At 48.7% G+C, this 9,427-nt stretch overlaps 1 pseudogene across 1 annotated transcript; it reads right to left on the bottom strand.

Annotated features, from left to right (window-relative positions):
* Positions 1-8,293: 8,293 nt before the first annotated feature.
* On the bottom strand, positions 8,294-8,989 carry LOC309340336 (fatty acid-binding protein, adipocyte pseudogene; annotated as a pseudogene). Its single transcript has one exon. The product of its transcript is annotated as a fatty acid-binding protein, adipocyte pseudogene (transcript).
* Between the last annotated feature and the right edge of the window lie 438 nt (positions 8,990-9,427).

The raw sequence follows: 9,427 nt of genomic DNA, 5'->3' as shown, positions 1-9,427 counted from the left end.
TGCTCTGGTTCGCCAGAAGCAGCTTAGTCATGCTGGCCACATGACCCGGAAGCTGTACGCCGGCTCCCTCGGCCAGTAAAACGAGATGAGCGCCGCAACCCCAGAGTCGGTCACGACTGGACCTAATGGTCAGGGGTCCCTTTACCTTTACTACCACCCTTCATCTGAGCAGCACAGGCATAGAAATACAAAAATACGTATCATCATAAAACCATCACGCACGCACACAGTTTAAAAGGCCATAGATTGTTTAAAACCTGGGAAAAGAGGGGTGGTGCCTAAAGATACGTGACAAAGGTGCTAGGCAAAGCCGCCCTAGGGAGAGCATTCCACAAGTGAGGAGCCACCACAGAAGAGGCCCTGTTCTCATGTTGCCACCCTCTGGACCTCTCGTGGAGGAGGCACATGAAAAATGGGCTCAGATGACAAATGCAGGGTCCAGGGCGGTTCATATGGGGAGGGGCGGTCCATTTAAGGCTTCATAGGTCAAAGTTTTTGCGTTTGTTTGAACTTCAGACCTCAATTTCTTATTACTACTGCTTGGTTCTCTTAAATAGGGTTATGTTTAAAACTTTTTTGAGTTTCTGCCCTGTTTTTTGAGTTTGTTTGAAACTTTAAAACCTCAATTTCTTATCACTACTGCTGGATTCTCTTAAATAGGGCTATGTTTAAAACTTGTCATTGAAGTTTTCATACCTTTTTTGTAAACTCCAGGATGCATTTTCAGCCCTGCTCTTGAGCTTGTTTGATATCACTTAAAATCTTATAATTTCTTTATTTCCTTCTGAGGAAACGAGTTAAGTGAAATGAGTTTTGTAACCAGCATCTCGTAAAGTCTTTGTTTAATTCTAGTTTATTTTTTGATTTTTGTTATTCTATAGTCAATTACTTCTCGTTTCAGGGATTTTCATGGTGAGCAACCTGGCTGCTGAATTCTGTGCCAGTTGCAGTTTCCAAACTGTCATCAGAGGTAGCCCCACGTCTTAACACATTGCAGTAATCTAACCTAGAGGTTACCAGAGCATAGATGACAGAAATTAGGCTATTCCTGTCCAGAGAGGGGCAAAGCTGGGCCACCACCCAAAACCGATGGAACACCACTGAGGCCACCTGAGTCTCCAGTAACAGCAATGAACCCCGCCCCCCGCAAGCTGTGTACCTGCTCCTTCAGAGGGTGTGTAATGTGGGAGTTCAGAACTTAACTGGTTAAGTGTTCTGAGCTGTGCGTCACTTTCCGACGTCAGCTATGGAAGCTGGGAGGAGTCTGGGAGGAGACTGTACTGTTGTTGTTCTCTCTGTGTGTCTTGAGAGAGACGGACATGGCTGCAAGCAGTGATGGACAAATGTTTGAATAAAAGCTGTAAATAGACGAATCTGTCTGTGTATGCTTGCATGGAGCAAGGGAGAAAAAGACTGTTTTACACCGCTGTATGCTACTCTGCTAAGCCGTGGCCAAAGAGACAGCAGACTTTGGTGCGCAGCTAGAAGGAAGCGTGCCGGACGCTGCAAATGACTGATTGGGATCGTAAAGCTGTCTGAGTTCGCGGCTCCATCGATCAAGCTCAGAGATCGATTTCCGCATAGGTTATGGAAGGTCAGTAAACGCTCGTAAAACAGTCGGTGTGAGCTCCAGGAACGCTTTGAAGTCGGCACGGAAGCTAGCCGGAGGTTGGAAGCTGCATTCCATGAGTCTAGCCTGGTGCCGGGAAGCAGAGAAAGTGTTTGCCTGCTTCTGAGAGGCAAAAGCTTCTGATACAAAAAGCAGAGAGCTGGCCAGAGCTAGAAGCTAAGAGCAGCTGAATCGTTTCTCCACGGAAGGGTGAGGCAGAGAAGCTGTACCTGATCGTAAGTAAGCTTGGGCCCCCTTAGGAGAACGGGAGAACATGGCAGAGAGCCAGGACATTCCGGTGGAAGAGCTCACTTTAAAAAATTGGGCAACCTGGAGCAGAAGAGTCAGGGGTTGGTTCTTGGTCACTGGGCTTTGGGAAGGAGGCCAGTCAGAGCCAGCTGAAGCAGGCTGTGAATCTGCGGTGCCTGGAGATGGCAAGCAGAGAATGCAAAGAGAGCTGAATATGCTCAGAGCATGCGTTGATGCTTCACTGAGGCCTCATTTGGAAGGTGTACAGACACCAGGGGCTGCCTGGAATGTGCTGCGAAGTTTGTGTGAAACTGCAGCAGGAGGCCAGGGCCCTGGAGAAGAAATGGAGAGCCCCAAGATGGCTGCGGCCCCAGTTACCGATGTTTCAGTCTCAAGGAGCACTGTTGAGCAGATCGGGGGGGCGAAGAGTTCCAAAGGCAAGTTTAAGAAACTTTCCACTGGTGCTGAAGCGGAGAGCAGCTTCAAGGGGGGCCAGGCTGGTGGGAGGCGCCGTTCCAGAAGAAGGAAGGCCAGGCCAGCTGGGAGGAGCCCCGGGCAGTGTTTTTCCACTGGAGTACAACGTCTGCATGGCAGCTGCCCCCACCGGAGCAGAGAGCCGATGCAGGATGTTTGCAAGGACACTTCCCATGGGAATCAAGCGGGTTTCCATGGCAACAGGCCTGGGAAGACAGGCAGGCGTGGAACTGAGCCAGGTGGTCGTGGTAAACAACAGGAAGAGGCTTATCAAGTCTCTGCGAGTATGGCATTGTTCGAAGACGGCCGAATGGAAAATTTGGAAATGGCTTTTGTAATCGACTCTGCAGCTAACCGCAACATGGTTCCAGAGACCACTGCAGGCGGGATGTGGAATTGCACGCCAGTTCCGAAGGGACAGACTGTTACATTCGCGAATGGACAGAGAACTAAAATTTCCAAGAGCACTAATGTATTTCTTTCTGTTTTACAGGAGTCGGTGGATTTTTGTATTGTTCCGGAGGTTCATCACTGTTTATTATCTGTGCCTTATTTGTTGAAAAAAGGGTTTCAGGTTTGTTTTGAGGATGATGTCTGCACAATCTCCAAAGGGGAGAGGGTACTTGCCAAGGTTAAGAAGGGGCAGAATGACCTTTTCATTCTTAAAACGTCTCTTGGGGGTGAGGGGAAGGTTGAGAGAGCACAGGCGCAGCGTGCTACAGTTCCCACTCATGTTCAATGTGCTTGTGCATGGCATCAGAGGACCAATCATAGTTCTGTAGAGGAACTGCAAGTGCTTCCTGAGGTTACCAGAGGGTGTAAAATTAGAGATTGTGGACGTGCCATTAGTTGCGCCACATGCAAGCAGGCGAAGGTGAGGGGGTGCAGTTACCCAAAGGTGGAACGGGTAACCACTAAACCTTTTGAGCTGGTTCACATAGATTTGGCCGGTCCTGTCAAGGAACCAAGTCTGGGAGGGGCCAGGTTTCTGCTAACTTTTTTGGATGATTTTTCGCAGAGCACCTGGACCCACGGCCTCAAATCCAGGGACAATGCAGCACAGCTGATCAAGAGCTGGATTGAGGGGGTGGAACAGAGATTCTCCACCAGGGTTCAAGCGATCATCAGTGACAGAAATGCTAGGTACACTGGTTCTGCTTTGCAGCAGTTCTTTCACAGAAGAGGGATACGTCACACAGTTACTTCACCCAGTAAGAGGGGGGTGGCAGAGCTGAGAAGTGAAGCTCTGGTTAAGGCTGGACAGGTGATGCTGAAAGACGCCAGGTTACCTCCAAAGTTTTGGCTGGAGGGAATCCGTTGTGTGTCGTTCACCTGGAATCGTGTCTACAACTCACTGGTAGGTGACACACCGTACTCGTTGTTAAATGGCCGCAAACCCCAGGTTCACTTTCTGCGCAAGTTTGGATCTCCTGCGGTTGTCCCTGTGCCTAAGGCTTTGCAAGGGCCAGATGGAGCCAAAGTCCAGAAAATGATCTTCTGTGGGTATGAGCCAGATGCTCGTGCATGGAGATTTGCTTATCCGTCAGGTGATCAGAGTAAGGTGCTGATCAGTAAACACGCTGAATTCTTTGAGCAGGATGAAAGGCCAAAGATTTCTGCACAGCGTGATGTTCTTTCAGAATGTCTCTCTGATTCAGAGGACAGTTCTGGTGAGGAGGAAGAAGAGGCTGAGTCTGCTGATGACGACCAGGTCACTGACCAGGGTCAGGAGCAGGGTGGGGCGTCTCCACAAGTTGTTAGGAAAGGACAGCCCAAGAGTGAGCCTAGTTCTCCTGTGAGTGTAATGGAGAGGATTCGAAGACGCTTTAAGTCAGAGGGGGAATCCTGTGATGCAGAGGACACACCTGCTGGTGACAGTGAGCCAGAGGAAACACCAGAGTTTGTGCCTAGGCGATCCAGTCGCACAACCAAGGGTATTCCACCTGAGAGGTACCAGGCCACAGGTACGTGGGTAAGTTTCGCACAGTGCGATTCTGAGAGTTGTGAGGTGATTCCACAGATGCCCAACAGGTACGCCAAGGTAGGGCGCAAGGCATTGGGGAAGGGATTGATCTCACAGGGTGTGGCTGAAGATGTTACACAGGTTTTGTCAGAAAGCAACGCAAGGGGGTGTGTGGGAGTTCAGAACTTAACTGGTTAAGTGTTCTGAGCTGTGCGTCACTTTCCGACGTCAGCTATGGAAGCTGGGAGGAGTCTGGGAGGAGACTGTACTGTTGTTGTTCTCTCTGTGTGTCTTGAGAGAGACGGACATGGCTGCAAGCAGTGATGGACAAATGTTTGAATAAAAGCTGTAAATAGACGAATCTGTCTGTGTATGCTTGCATGGAGCAAGGGAGAAAAAGACTGTTTTACACCGCTGTATGCTACTCTGCTAAGCCGTGGCCAAAGAGACAGCAGACTTTGGTGCGCAGCTAGAAGGAAGCGTGCCGGACGCTGCAAATGACTGATTGGGATCGTAAAGCTGTCTGAGTTCGCGGCTCCATCGATCAAGCTCAGAGATCGATTTCCGCATATGTAACCCCATCAAGAGCAGGCCTTTTCCACCAACAGTGTCTCAGGCTCATCTCGGTTGAGCTTCAGTTTATTTGCTCTCATCCAGTCTTTTGCTAAGGCAAGACAATTGTCCAGCACTTCCACCGCCACACCTGTAGATGTAAAGGAAAAGAAGGGCTGTGTGTCTTTAGCATATTGCTGACAACGTACTCCAAAACGTTGGATGACCCCACTTGGAGGTTTCATGTAGATGTTAAACAGCATGGGGGATAAAATCAGACCCTGAGGAACCTCACTGTGCTGGTCCCGGGGGGGGGGGGGAGTGTTACCGTGCGCCATGGTCCGTGTCTGGTCCGAGGCTGAAGCGGGGTCCAAGGCAGGGAGACGGGCGTGGTCAGGAACTCTGGCAGAAAACAGGACAGGGTGCCGGCAGGAACAGGTAACCAACGATGTTGCTCCCGCAACCTGGGACTGGGCTGACTGGCCTTTATCTTCTCTGAGGCCAGGGGCAGTTCTGGCCCCCAGGAGACCTGCCTCTCCTGGCCTTAAGGCGAGCACTCCTCCTGGGAGAAACCAGTTCCCTCCGCCTCTCTGCCCTGAGCCTCTGCAGCTCAGGAGAGGCTGGAGGGTTACTGGATCCAGAGGCAACCTCACCTTCCCCTGACAGGGCTGGGAGAGGAGCACCTGCAGGCCATGGGTCCTCCATCACATCCGGAGCCAGAGCGGATTCAGCTGGTGTCTGCTCCTGAGGATCCGGCACAGGTGAGGGCCCTTCAGGTTCAAGCCCCTGCCCCGGCTCAGCCAGCCCTGGAGGCGGGGATTCCCGTGCAGGCTGGGATTCCTCAGGTTCAGCCTCTGAATCAGATTCCCAGGCCATCACACCCACATTGAAGGCTGTACAGGGCCCAAGAGCAACCCCCAAGCATCGCCTCTAAAAACAACCATCCCAAGTAGGACCGGAACCACCACAAAACAATGCCACCCACCCCTTACTCGGACAATCACTCCAGAAGGATACCATGGTCAAGGAGAATTAACAAGGACACATTTCCCCTGTCTCCTAGACAGAGGTCATCGTACAGCATGACCAAAACAGTTTCTGTGCCAAAACCCTAATAGAAATAGATGTAGAAAATCAGTTTCCTACAAGAAAGCCTAGATCTCGTCCATGACTACCCACCCACTCAAGAATCTTGTCCAAGAAAGGGAGATAGTTACAAATCCAGGAAGGGTTTCTTGAGAGGTTTTACCACTGCCTCCTTTAAGCAGGCACTGACCACTCCTCCTCGCAAGGAGGCATTAATCACCTCCCTGGCCCAGCCAACTGTCCCCTCCCTGCTAATTTTTATCAGCCAAGAGGGGCAAGGGTCCAGAGCACAAGTAGTCACCCTGACCAATCCAAGAACCTTCATCATCGAGCCTTACCAACTGAAACTCATCCAACACAACAGGACTAGAGAATTCTGTGGACAGCCCTTGAGATTCAGCTGCTGTAACAGCAGAGTCAATAGGATGCAAGTGATTTTATCCACCATTCAGCATATAACAAGTTCTTAAATATCCGAAAGCATAATAAAGGGCAAACCATACACTAATTAAAAATATCCACTGCGTTGCCTACGATTCAGTACAAAGCCAGAGACCAAGACATCAAATTTCCTTCAATGCCACTAGAGGTCAGCATTTCACAAATTCCTACGGCAGCACAAGAGAACCTTTTCATTTACCTTGAGGACAACTATGGATAACTTAAGGACCTGTGGAGAGAATGGCATTTGATTATATACATGCATTAAAATAGTAATAACTTCATAGATCCTAGGTGTTGTTTTCTTTCAGTGCATGCCAACAATTTTTTACAGAGGCCCCCAAAGGGTGGCAGGGAGTGGAATAGTCAAATGTGAGTACCTACTGAAAAGTCGAGATTGATAGATTGATTTGCATTTATATCCCACCCATTTTTATCTCAAAGAGCTCAGGGTAGTGTATTGTTTCATATAGGCACACAGCATTTTTCTTCTTCACAACTCCGGCGTATGAGATCAGGCACCTTTGAGCTAGTGACTGCCCCAAGGTTACCCAGGGAGCTCCACAGTCTGGACATAAACAGAAGAAATCACATGAACCTCGTTGCAGGCTTGTGGACAAACTACGCCTTGGTTACAAAAAGCCCTTATATCAGCACAAGCCCAGTGCTGTGTGACTCAGCCCTGCCTTAGAAGAAATAAAGAGAGGAACTAAATATAGCTTAGATAAGTCTTCTCGTGGCTTCTTTTCCCCTTGGTTGGTGGAGTATGGCTCCAGTCTTTCAGTGAGCAGTCTTCTGAATTTAATGCCTAAATCATAGAATTGTACAGTTGGAAGGGACCGCGAGGATCATCTAGTTATCATCCGACAACACAGGAATCCTGCCTATAACTGTCCCTAGGTAGGCTCGAACCAACAGCCTTCTAGTTATTAACAGCCAGATGCACTGACTCACTGGGCCATATGTCTACAGACACAATTGCAGGGATAATTTCTATAAGAAAAAGAGGTAAAGGTAAAGGTAAAGGGACCCCTGACCATTAGGTCCAGTTGTGGCCGACTTTGGGGTTGCAGCACTCATCTTGCTTTACTGGCCGAGGGAGCCGGCTTACAGCTTCCGGGTCATGTGGCCAGCATGACTAAGCTGCTTCTGGCGAACCAGAGCAGCGCACGGAAATGCCGCTTACCTTCCCGCCAGAGTGGTACCTATTTATCTACTTGCACTTTGACGTGCTTTCAAACTGCTAGGTTGGCAGGAGCAGGGACCGTGCAACGGGAGCTCACCCCGTCGCGGGGATTCAAACCACCAACCTTCTGACTGGCAAGTCTTAGGCTCTGTGGTTTAACCCACAGCGCCACCTGTGTCCCAGAAAGAAAGAAAGAAAGAAAGAAAGAAAGAAAGAAAGAAAAAGAGGTGCTGGGGCTTTAATTTGCCTAGGAAACCTTGCCCTCCACCCCCAGATATTCAGAGGCTATTGGTGAGAACGGTGCCGTGTAGTTTACCGATACTGTATTGTGGTGAAGTGGTGGAGGAATTCGCTATACAGAATTTGGCTTGCAGGCAGAGGACAAGCCCAAGGAAGGAGGAGTGAGCCTCACGGAAAACAACCTATTTCAGGGCCCCCTCTCCTACGTTACCTTGGCACAGGGCTGCATGTTAAAGCTCTGTGTCCAAGCGGGTTTTTTGTTTTCTTCCCCTAATGCTTTCCGTGGGAAACCCCACATTTTACCACTGAACTGGAGTAAATAGCAATGGACTGCAAGTTACCCTGCGAGACTGAGGAACTGCATCATATGGCAAGCAGGAGACCAATGTGAAGGTGGAGCTGCTCCTGGGCTTGTTTTGATTTTCCTTCTGCATTGCATCCCCCACTTTGTATTAAATGGTGAGCCTGTGGGCAGAGGGCGGTAGGGACTGTCTTGTCTTTTTTTTTATCATTAAGCACTTTATTGAATAGTCACCATACTTTTAGGTTGAATACTGTATACAGGTTCTTTGGAACGGTTCTATCAATAACGTATCAGTTCTTTGGAGAAAGCAACTGCCTTGTGGGGCTCTGCATCCCGAACCAGCTAACTCTCCTGATTCTTTGTCCCACTAACCACACAGGGGAAGGAGTCTATCATCATGCTTTCTCATACACTCTGGTGCAGATAACGTTATTCATTTCACACTCCACAACCAGCTTTCCATCTTCTATTTTTCTTTTTATTGTGGTCTCTTTGCCATCCCTTTTCTGCAACTGACTGAGCGACCCATTGTCTAATGTCACAACACTCTTTACCGGTAATTTCCTGTCATCTGCTGTGGTCTCATCAAACTGTTCCCCCAGTTTGAAGGAAATCTCAGTGTTCTTTAAACTGCTCTTTGTTTTGATGGTTATAACATCTCCGTTGCAACTGATGATCACATTGGGCTTGGCAACACCAGCAACCTTCCTGGTGGCAAAGCCCACACCAAGTTCTTTCATATAGTCATCAAATTTTTCAGTGGAAACAAGCTTCCAAGTTCCCAAAAATTGTTCGCACATGGTGTAGGATTAACTAAGTCTCCTGAAGAACTTCTTACAAGTTTAACTAAGCAGCGCAAAGAGCACAGCACCTGTCTTGTCTTTTAATGTCTGTGCAGCACTTAGAAACTGTTAGCTGCTTCCTAAGTGTTAAAAAGCAACATGTCTACCGAGACAGTATCTAGTGCAGCTCACAGAAAGCAACAGAGGCAGCTTTCCCCAGCGAGGAAAAGTTTCATCCTATTGATTATTGCCTATTAACATTTTTGTTAAAACGTTAGCCTCTGTGGATGCATTAAAAAAAAAAAAGCATCTCTTATCTCTTTCCTTTTCCCTCTCTCTCTTCCCAAGACATTCACACAGAGACATTACTTTCCCCTCTCTCTCTTAAAACATTCTCCCCCAAAGACCCAGCGTTCCCTGGCCTCATGCGCTCTCATAGCATCGTTTTCCTCAAAGGCTACAGAGAGCAATTCTTAAATGGGCTAAATGTCCTCGTCTCTTCACTGCTTTTCACAAAGCTGGCGTCATTCATCCTCTCTGT

The sequence above is a fragment of the Podarcis erhardii genome (genome assembly GCF_964252035.2).
Source record: "Podarcis erhardii genome assembly, chromosome: 4".
Lineage (NCBI taxonomy): Eukaryota > Metazoa > Chordata > Lepidosauria > Squamata > Lacertidae > Podarcis > Podarcis erhardii.
The sequence above is the reverse complement of the archived record's forward strand: the minus strand, read 5'-3'. Positions and strand labels throughout refer to the sequence as shown.